This window comes from Bactrocera neohumeralis, unplaced genomic scaffold (assembly GCF_024586455.1).
Source record: "Bactrocera neohumeralis isolate Rockhampton unplaced genomic scaffold, APGP_CSIRO_Bneo_wtdbg2-racon-allhic-juicebox.fasta_v2 cluster09, whole genome shotgun sequence".
In the NCBI taxonomy this organism is placed as follows: domain Eukaryota; kingdom Metazoa; phylum Arthropoda; class Insecta; order Diptera; family Tephritidae; genus Bactrocera; species Bactrocera neohumeralis.
In genome coordinates, this window is record NW_026089622.1 from 2,469,661 (window position 1) to 2,478,805 (window position 9,145).

Here is a 9,145-nt window from a genome sequence, read left to right on the forward strand (position 1 = left end):
GATCTTAAGCTGCTCAGCATAAAAACTAGATTAAAATAAGTTTATTATTTTTAAAGTTCGTTTAACTCAAAATTGGTTCTAGAAAATTTTAAAAGTAAAGGTCGAAACTGCCTGGTAGAGCGAGCGGGAATGTTAAAATTAATATCAGATAAGAGAGATGGGCTACAAACTGATCCATTCATGAGTTTTACAAGAAATATTATTCCTAGCATTTTCCTACGACTAGTGAGTGTATGGAGATTTATAAGTTTTAAGAAGATTTAACCTGGAATCCCAATGCAAATGATTTAAGGCAAAAAGACCTCACCAGAGATGTAAAAAGAATTTTTGTGGTAAGCGGATCTCTAAATTCTTTAGACCAACGTTTAACAAAACTAAGAGCGCTTTTAGTTTTAAAAACCGTGGAAGATGCGTGAAGATTAAAATTGAGCTTGGGCTCCATAGTTACTCCCCGATTAACAAAACTGCATACTTGCTCCAACCTAAATTTTTGTATTACATATTAAGTAGGTTCTACAGATCTGCGTGAAAATCACATCGTTTTACATTTTTTAAGGTTCAATGGCATGTCGTTTCTAACACCCGAAGAAACTAGGTTATTTAAGTCTGTTTGCAACTGACATCTTTCGCTTTTGGAAGTACTATATATGATTTAAAAAGTTGTACATCGTCAGCATATAATAAAACTCTTGAATACTTAATAGCAGATTATATGTCATTAATAAATAACAAGAACAGAATTGAACCAAGATGGCTACCTTAAGGAACGCCTGAATTAACATTGATTATGTCAGAAAAAGTATTTGTTGAATTCTATTACTAAGATAAGAAGCAACACATTTTAAAAATATTGGTTGAAAACCAAGAAGATGAAGTTTATTCAAAAGAACTGAATGGTTTACTTTATTACTAAAATCTGTGTATATAACATTAGTATGCTTATTCTCCCTAAAGCCCGTTGATACATGTGATATAAATTCAAGCAAATTAGTTTCTGTAGATTTCCGTTTACGAAAACCGTGCTGAGAACAAGAAATTTGTGGAGAAATCTTAGTTTTTTATAATTGCTTCAAAAAGTTTAGGTATTGTTATTTCCCTATCGTTTTCAATAGATGACCTTAATCCACTCTTATGTAAAGGAATTATAAATGACTTTTTCCCTATAGATGGAAATAAGCCTTAACAGTTCAATTAAATAGTTTTGCCAAGGGTTGGTATATATATTTGGCACATAAAGCACGAGGGAGTCAAATCTGGGCCATAATTAAATGATTGTTCTTTTAACTGATATCAAACGTCAGCTTCGGAAATGGTGGGTGCATTAATTACAGAAAACCGGGATAACTTGTGCTGGCGGAAAATTTTTTGGAGATTTTGTATAGTAATTTTTCTTCTTAATTTAAAAAACCGTGGAGGATGGGGTCATGTGTAGAAGTTCACGCAAGTGAGGAAAGTTCTCTGATCACCATTCACTTGGGAGTGGCCAGAAACGATTATTTTACATATGGCTCAAGTAGCTCACGACTTCCGGTCTTTGACCACGTATCCTCTGGGTAGCCGAAGAACATCCGTTTGAAGGCGAGCTAAAGTGAGAAGGCGCAACATCCCTTACATAGGTTTGTGCGCTGGGTTTAGGACCCGCCACGTAAGAAAAACCCCCCAATGAAAAAACGCAACAAGCCTCGGATGAGTGAACCCCCTTTTGATGACGACCATGGCAAACGAAATAAAGACTACGATATTAGGGCATGCACCTGGACTGTCCGGTCCCTTAGTTGGGAAGGTGCTGCTGCCCAGCTGGTTGATGTTCTCGTTAGAGTTAAGGCTGATATCACAGCCGTCTAAGAAATGCGATGGACGGGACAAGGACTGAGACGAGTAGGTCCTTGTGACATTTACTACAGTGGCCATATAAAGGAGCGCAAGTTTGGTGTGGGATTCGTGGTGGGAGATAGACTCCGTCGCCGAGTACTATCATTCACTCCGGTGAATTAACGTCTAGCCACAATCCGCATCAAAACGAAGTTATTCAACATATCGCTGATTTGCGCCCACGCCCCGACGGAAGAGAAGGACGATGTGACCAAGGATGCCTTCTATGAGCGCTTGGAGCACACCTATGAGCGCTGCCCCGCCACGATGTCAAAATCGTGCTTGGCGATTTTAACGCCAGGGTGGGTAAAGAAGGTATCTTTGGCACTACGGTCGGTCAATTCAGCCTTCACGGGGAAACATCCCCAAATGGGTTGAGGCTGATCGACTTCGCAGGGCCCGAGATATGGTTATCGGTTTTCCAGCATTAGAAGATTCATCAAGCCACCTGGCTGTCTCCGGATCGAAAAACTACCAACCAGATCGATCATGTTGTGATAGACGAAGACACGTCTCCAGTGTTTTAGTTAGATGTGCGTGCGCTCCGAGGTCCTAACATCGACTCGGACCACTATCTTGCTGCAGCCAAGACCCGCACCCGCCTCTGTGCAGCAAAAAACTCACGTCAACAAACACAAGGAAGGTTCGACGTCGAGAAGCTGCAATCACAACAGATAGCCGAGCGATTTTCTACTCGACTTGCACTCCTGCTTTCTGAGAGCACTCGTCAACAACTCGGTATAAGGGAACTGTGGGACGGCATTTCAAACTCCTTACGTACAGCTGCAACCGAAACCATGGGTTTTCGAATAATGCAAAAGAACAGCTGGTACGACGAGGAGTGCCGTGTCGCAGCGGAGAGAAAACAAGCTGCCTACCTCGCAACATTACGTTCGACCACAACACGTGCGAAACGGGATAGATACCGAGAGCTGAAGAGGGAATCGAGACGCATTTGCAGACAGAAAAAGAAAGAGACGGAAATGCGTGAGTATGAAGAGCTTAATATGCTAGCCGACAGGGGAAATGCTCGAAAATTCTATGGAAAGATGCGGCGGCTAACTGAAGGTTTCAAGACCGCATACTCATGTAGAACCCCCAAAGGTGATCTAGTGACAGATGCCCAGAGCATACTTAAATTATGGAGGGAACACTTCTCCAGCCTGCTGAATGGCAGTGAACGCACAACGCCAGGAGAAGGCGAACCCGATTCCCCAATCGATGACGATGGAGCAGACGTTCCATTGCCCATGAAGAAGTTCGAATAGGAATTACCCGTCCGAAGAACAACAAAGGAGCGGGGGCCGATGGCTGTGACACGGCGCCGAAGAACTAATAAGGAGCATGTATCGGCTTCTTTGCAAAACATGGTCGGACGAAAGCATGCCCAACGATTGGAATTTAAGTGTGCTATGCCCAATCCACAAAAAGGGAGACCCCACAATCTGCGTCAACTACCGTTGGATTAGCCTCCTCAACATCGCGTATAAGGTTCTATCGAGAGTATTGTGTGCAAGATTAAAGCTCACCGTAAACAATCTGATTGGACCTTATCAGTGTGGCTTTAGACCCGGAAAATCAACAACCGACCAGATTTTCACCATGCGCTAAATCTTGGAAAAAAGACCCGTGAAAGGAGAATCGACACACACCACCTCTTCGTCGATTTTAAAGCTGCTTTCGACAGCACGAAAAGGAGCTGCCTTTATGCCGCGATGTCTGAATTTGGTATCCCCGCAAAACTAATACGACTGTGTAAACTGACGTTGAGCAACACCAAAAGCTCCGTCTGGATCGCGAAGAACCTCTCTGAGCCGTTCGATAACAAACGAGGTTTCAGACAGGGCGACTCCCTATCGTGCGACTTCTTCAACCTGCTGCTGAAGAAAATAATTCGCGCTGCAGAACTAAATAGAGAAGGTACCATCTTTTATAAGAGTGTACAGCTGCTGGCGTATGCCGATGATATTGATATCATCAGCCTCAACACCCGCACCGTTAGTTCTGCTTTCACCAGACTGGACAAGGAAGCAAAGCAGTGAACGAGGGCAAGACGAAATATCTCCTGTCATCAAACAAACAGTCGTCGCACTCGCGACTTGGCTCCCACGTCACTATTGACAGTCATAACTTTGAAGTTGTAGATAGTTTCGTATATTTGGGAACCAGCGTAAACACCACCAACAATGTCAGCCTGGAAATCCAACGCAGGATAACTCTTGCCAACAGGTGCTACTTCGAACTGAGTAGGCAATTGAGAAGCAAAGTCCTCTCTCGACGAACAAAAACCAAACTCTATAAGTCACTCATAATTCCCGTCCTATTATATGGTGCAGAGGACTGGACGATGACAACAACTGATGAGTCGACGTTGCGAGTTTTCGAGAGAAAGGTTCTGCGAAAGATTTATAGTTCTTTGCGCGTTGGCCACGGCGAATATCGCATTCGATGGAACGATGAGCAGTACGAGATATACGACGACATTGACATAGTAGTAGAGTAATTGGACCTAAAGAATTCAGCAAGCATTTTAGAAATTGTGTGATTGTCATTAGATATAGTAAACTTACATTTCATCGCGGACGGAAAATTAGAAATCATGCGTTTGGAGTTGACGAAACCATAGAACAATTTTGGATTACGTATAATATTATTTTTTACCTTGTTTATATAATTATTATAACATATTTTGTTAAGTTCAGCAAATTGTCGACGCAACTTAGAATATTTTGATTATTCAACAACTAAACCATTTTTTTTTTAAGTTTAAAAGTACCACATTTTCTATTTTGTATTTTTCATTCTTCGAGTAACAACACATTTCGTAAAATATTTTTCAAATAAATTTAAAATAGTTTCATTAAAATGGGAAGCACTAAATTCACTGTAATCTGGCCAAGTTACTTTAGAAAGTTTATAATAAATCTTCTTAAAATTAGTTTTCGCAAAGTTGAACCGAGAACAAAGGTCTTGTGTATTGTTATGAACTAAGTTGGCTATGATTTCGATATTAATTTCCAAAGCAAGATAATACGTGTCCTCTGGCAGAACCAAAGGATCACATCGGACAATAAAGAATATTGAAATGTCACCAACGTAAACCAGATCTAAGAACTTATGAAAAATATTAAATTAATTTGGTTAAGACCCAACTCCGACAATTCATCTAAGAACTCGTTCAAGCATAAGCGAGCACTAGCAGGAATGACATAATCATCAATAGATTTTCATCATACACACGGTAAATTGAAATCTCCCACAACAATCATGGAATCAGTAGATGGAGAAAATGGAGAAAACATTATTTGTTTAAGAAGCATGAAGCACATATACAGATAATTACGATTGAGGCGGTATATAAGATAAAGTTAAGTAGATATGACCACTATTAGGGTAAATTCAAATGCACTTAAATTCTATTAAGCCAGGATGCGGATCATCGATTTCTTCAGATGGAATCGAAGAATGACCAGCAAACAAGACACCACTTCCTATTCTGCTCAGACGGTCTTATCTACAAATTTCAAATTCCCTATTGAATATTTCATTATCAAAAATGTGGTTTTGTATTAAGACCTCTAGCATTTTGATAATAAATACTCAGCGAATTATTGTTAATCAGTTTTTTGTATCAACGGGTTTTCTTGGCATTTTAGGGACAACTACAGGGGGTTTATCACGTTTACGCTCGAATTCGCGCACAAAGTCCCCAGATGGCCAGAATAAGTTGTCAAATACCAATGGAAAATTGTCAGCGGATATGTCGATCTTAATGACGAAATATCCCTGTCGTATTTGAAATTACAGTTTTGGATACATGTATCGTCCGTTTTTAATTTCGACGAAATATAACTCTTTATATATTCGATTGTGGTATCCGCAGCAAGACTTAAGATAAAAATTGCCTTTTTCCCGCGGTATTGCAACTAAATTTTTATTACCTGACTAACAGTTAGTTGGAGGCGGATCCTTCGCTTCAGTAACAGTTTTGTCTGTATTCTGAACAAGAGGAAGAAAGATTAATGAAGTCAATTTTGGATGAGGACATTCTTTTTAAGGAAGATGCAGTGGTCTCTTCATCAGACGAACGTTTACGTTTAGAGGAGGATTTTGGATTCTTTTCTTGATCATTTAGGCATTTAAATGATTGAAACACGTTTCATAATGCCTAAATTTTTCAGTAAGGGTTTCAAGCTCACGGCCAATCTCTTTGAAATTATTGCGCGCCTCCCTAAAGACTTTAAATAATTCAATTTCTGTTGGTCTGCATTTTAAGCAAGACCAGCGCAAGCCCTTACTATCAAGAATACCCTGCTTGTCAGTCCAGCACATTTAAGATGGACGAGCCCATCCCATAGCTAGCGTTCTGACTCGCCTTTCACATAACAGTTAGCGAAGTTGCAAGTCATAATGATAAAAAACAATATTAAATAATAATATAAAAAATTTAAATACTAAAAGTAAAAAGAGCAATAACAAAAATATTTGTAACAAACAAATGCAATAAAAATAATTGGTTATCAAAGTTAACAACCATTGTAGCGAGCAGTTTGAGATGCACTGACACACGAAAACGGCTGTGAACAAAGAGCAATATAAATTAACACTAACGATTGCACTATTTACAAATGTAGCAACAAAAACAAATTTAAAATTACTCGGTGGAATAAATTAAAATTAGCCAACACGCAATTAAAGTAAGTTTCAATTTCTTTAATAGTACAATATAACATTGATACTTATCTTAACAGATCACTTAATTCATATATTTTAAATTAAACAAATTTGCAAGAGCAGGTAATTTCATAGCTTAACACGAGAAAGGTTGCCAGAATGTACTCAATGTAAATCAAGCAGAAATGTATAACCATAACTAAGAAAGAAAGAGAATTGTATTATATATGTATATATATATATATAGAGAAATGATGTTGAACGTTTACTTCTTTCAAGTGTCCTTATTCAACTGACTCTTTACAAAAATTCTTATTAGCTAAAAGCTTAACTATTTTACAGTAATATTAATGAGTGTAGGAGAGAGTAGAGGTAGTAGTGTGTGTTCGGGAATATGTTGTATGTATGTATGTTTAGTGTGGGGGCGAACTTGTGGGTGTAGAGTGGGAGAAAGTATGTAAAGTGTGAGTGGGAGTAGTTTAAATAAGAGTCAGCATAGGTAATTGAATATAAGATGTAAATATATAAATGTACGATTAGAATAAGTATAGGTAAAGTATATAGGGCTGTTATGTAACTCCTCCACCCTTAAGTTATTTGTGTCCTCGGAAATATTTAGTTTACAAGGTATTTAATTTTATTACAGTTATTGAAAATTTTTAAATTTAAATTAAATGAAATTACAATAAAATTAGTTAACATTTTCATTGTTCGAATTATATTTTCGTTTAAATTGACTTTTGTAATATTTTATTTTTCTATTATTCGAAGAATCCACAACATAATTACCTTGGCGATAATTCTTTTTAAGTTTCTTAAATTTAGGTTTAGTTTTCGCAATTTGCCTATTAAATACAATGTTTTCTAATTGATTTGGTTCAGCCTTTCTACTTTTATTCACTTTATTTACTCTTTGAATTTTTTGTTGTTCAAACTCTTTACATAATTCATTTATCTCTTCTTTGTCAAAGTTTTTTATTATAAAATCAATTGGTCGCTTTTTTGTGGTAGAATGAATTGTTCTATTATATGCGTTAAAAATTTCAAAAAGTTTATCCTCTAAAGCTGAAATCACACGATTGGTCAAATGTACCAATTTTTTGTCATTTATATGTACAGATCGTGTGACAGCCAGAAAATATTTGGCATAAGGCAAATTAACAAAATTTTTGTGCAGATAGACCGATAAAATACGGCTCTGTTGTACCAATCATGTGAACTGTTGTACAAATCAAGTAAATACAAAAAATGGACAAATGTACCGATAATTTTATCTGCCACTACATGACCAATCACAGTGACCAATCAATTCAAATAAAGCCAAAATTATGTTTTTTTTTATTTTTATTATCCTATAGCTGAAATCACACGATTGGTCAAATGTACCAATTTTTTGTCATTTATATGTACAGATCGTGTGACAGCCAGAAAATATTTGGCATAAGGCAAATTAACAAAATTTTTGTGCAGATAGACCGATAAAATACGGCTCTGTTGTACCAATCATGTGAACTGTTGTACAAATCAAGTAAATACAAAAAATGGACAAATGTACCGATAATTTTATCTGCCACTACATGACCAATCACAGTGACCAATCAATTCAAATAAAGCCAAAATTATGTTTTTTTTTATTTTTATTATCCTATGAATACTTTACACCTGGCTGGAATTTCATTATTTACTGTTTGGCAACTCTATGATTATTAAACTAATAATAATAAATAATTTTTAAACTTGGCAGCACTGATATCTGCAAAAACAATTGATGCACCACTGCTCTTTATTCCATTTGTCCGTTATTAAACAAGTCACTACATCTATTGGTGAGTATAAATATTTATGATATGTTTATATATATTTATTTATTTACATTTTATATATTAATATTGTTCTTTTATTTTTCAGAATATGGATACAGATGAAGATGAAATCTTTGATAATTTGCAATATGCGAAAATATATCCAATATGTCTGCAGAACCAACACCAACGCCAGATAAAAAGAGAAAGCGTTTTCAAGTTACAACGGCATGGTCCTCGGAAGATGTTTTTAATTAAATAGAAATAATAGAAAAACATCCTTGTCTGTGGGAATATTCTTCATCAAACTATAAAAACCGACAGAAGAGAGAGAACGCATGGAGAGAAGTTGCAGCGAACTGTCATGGCCGTAGCGTTGATGAGTGCAAAGCCAAGTGGGCGAATGTGAAAACAGCGTACAATAATACAAAAACAAATTACAGGCAAAGTCTGGTCAGAGTGCGTCAAGTTCACAACCTCATTGGCAATTTTGGACTGCAATGCAGTTTTATCATAACCACGACAAAAAAACGACTTCATCTGTTTCAAATATAAGCCCTGATAGTGAAAGTTTACCAAACACGCATTTTCAATCCATCAACATGCAATCCAACGCATCAACATCATCGCCAGCTGATGCAGCAACCAATTCGCCAGAAGATATTTTAAAACGCGCAACAGATTTGTTGTATGCAGAAAAAGAAGACAAGTGGTATTCCTTCGGCATGTACATAGCGTCGCAAATGCGTGAAATGAATGCAAAAAATGAGAAAGCAGCAAAAAAACTTGAAATTAAT

At 37.1% G+C, this 9,145-nt stretch overlaps 1 long non-coding RNA gene across 1 annotated transcript; it reads left to right on the top strand.

Annotated features, from left to right (window-relative positions):
• Positions 1-6,399: 6,399 nt before the first annotated feature.
• LOC126763991 (uncharacterized) lies at positions 6,400-8,729 on the top strand. The gene is made up of 3 exons (XR_007667745.1): positions 6,400-6,569; positions 8,291-8,372; positions 8,455-8,729. It is a non-coding gene; the product is annotated as an uncharacterized LOC126763991 (long non-coding RNA).
• Positions 8,730-9,145: the final 416 nt, after the last annotated feature.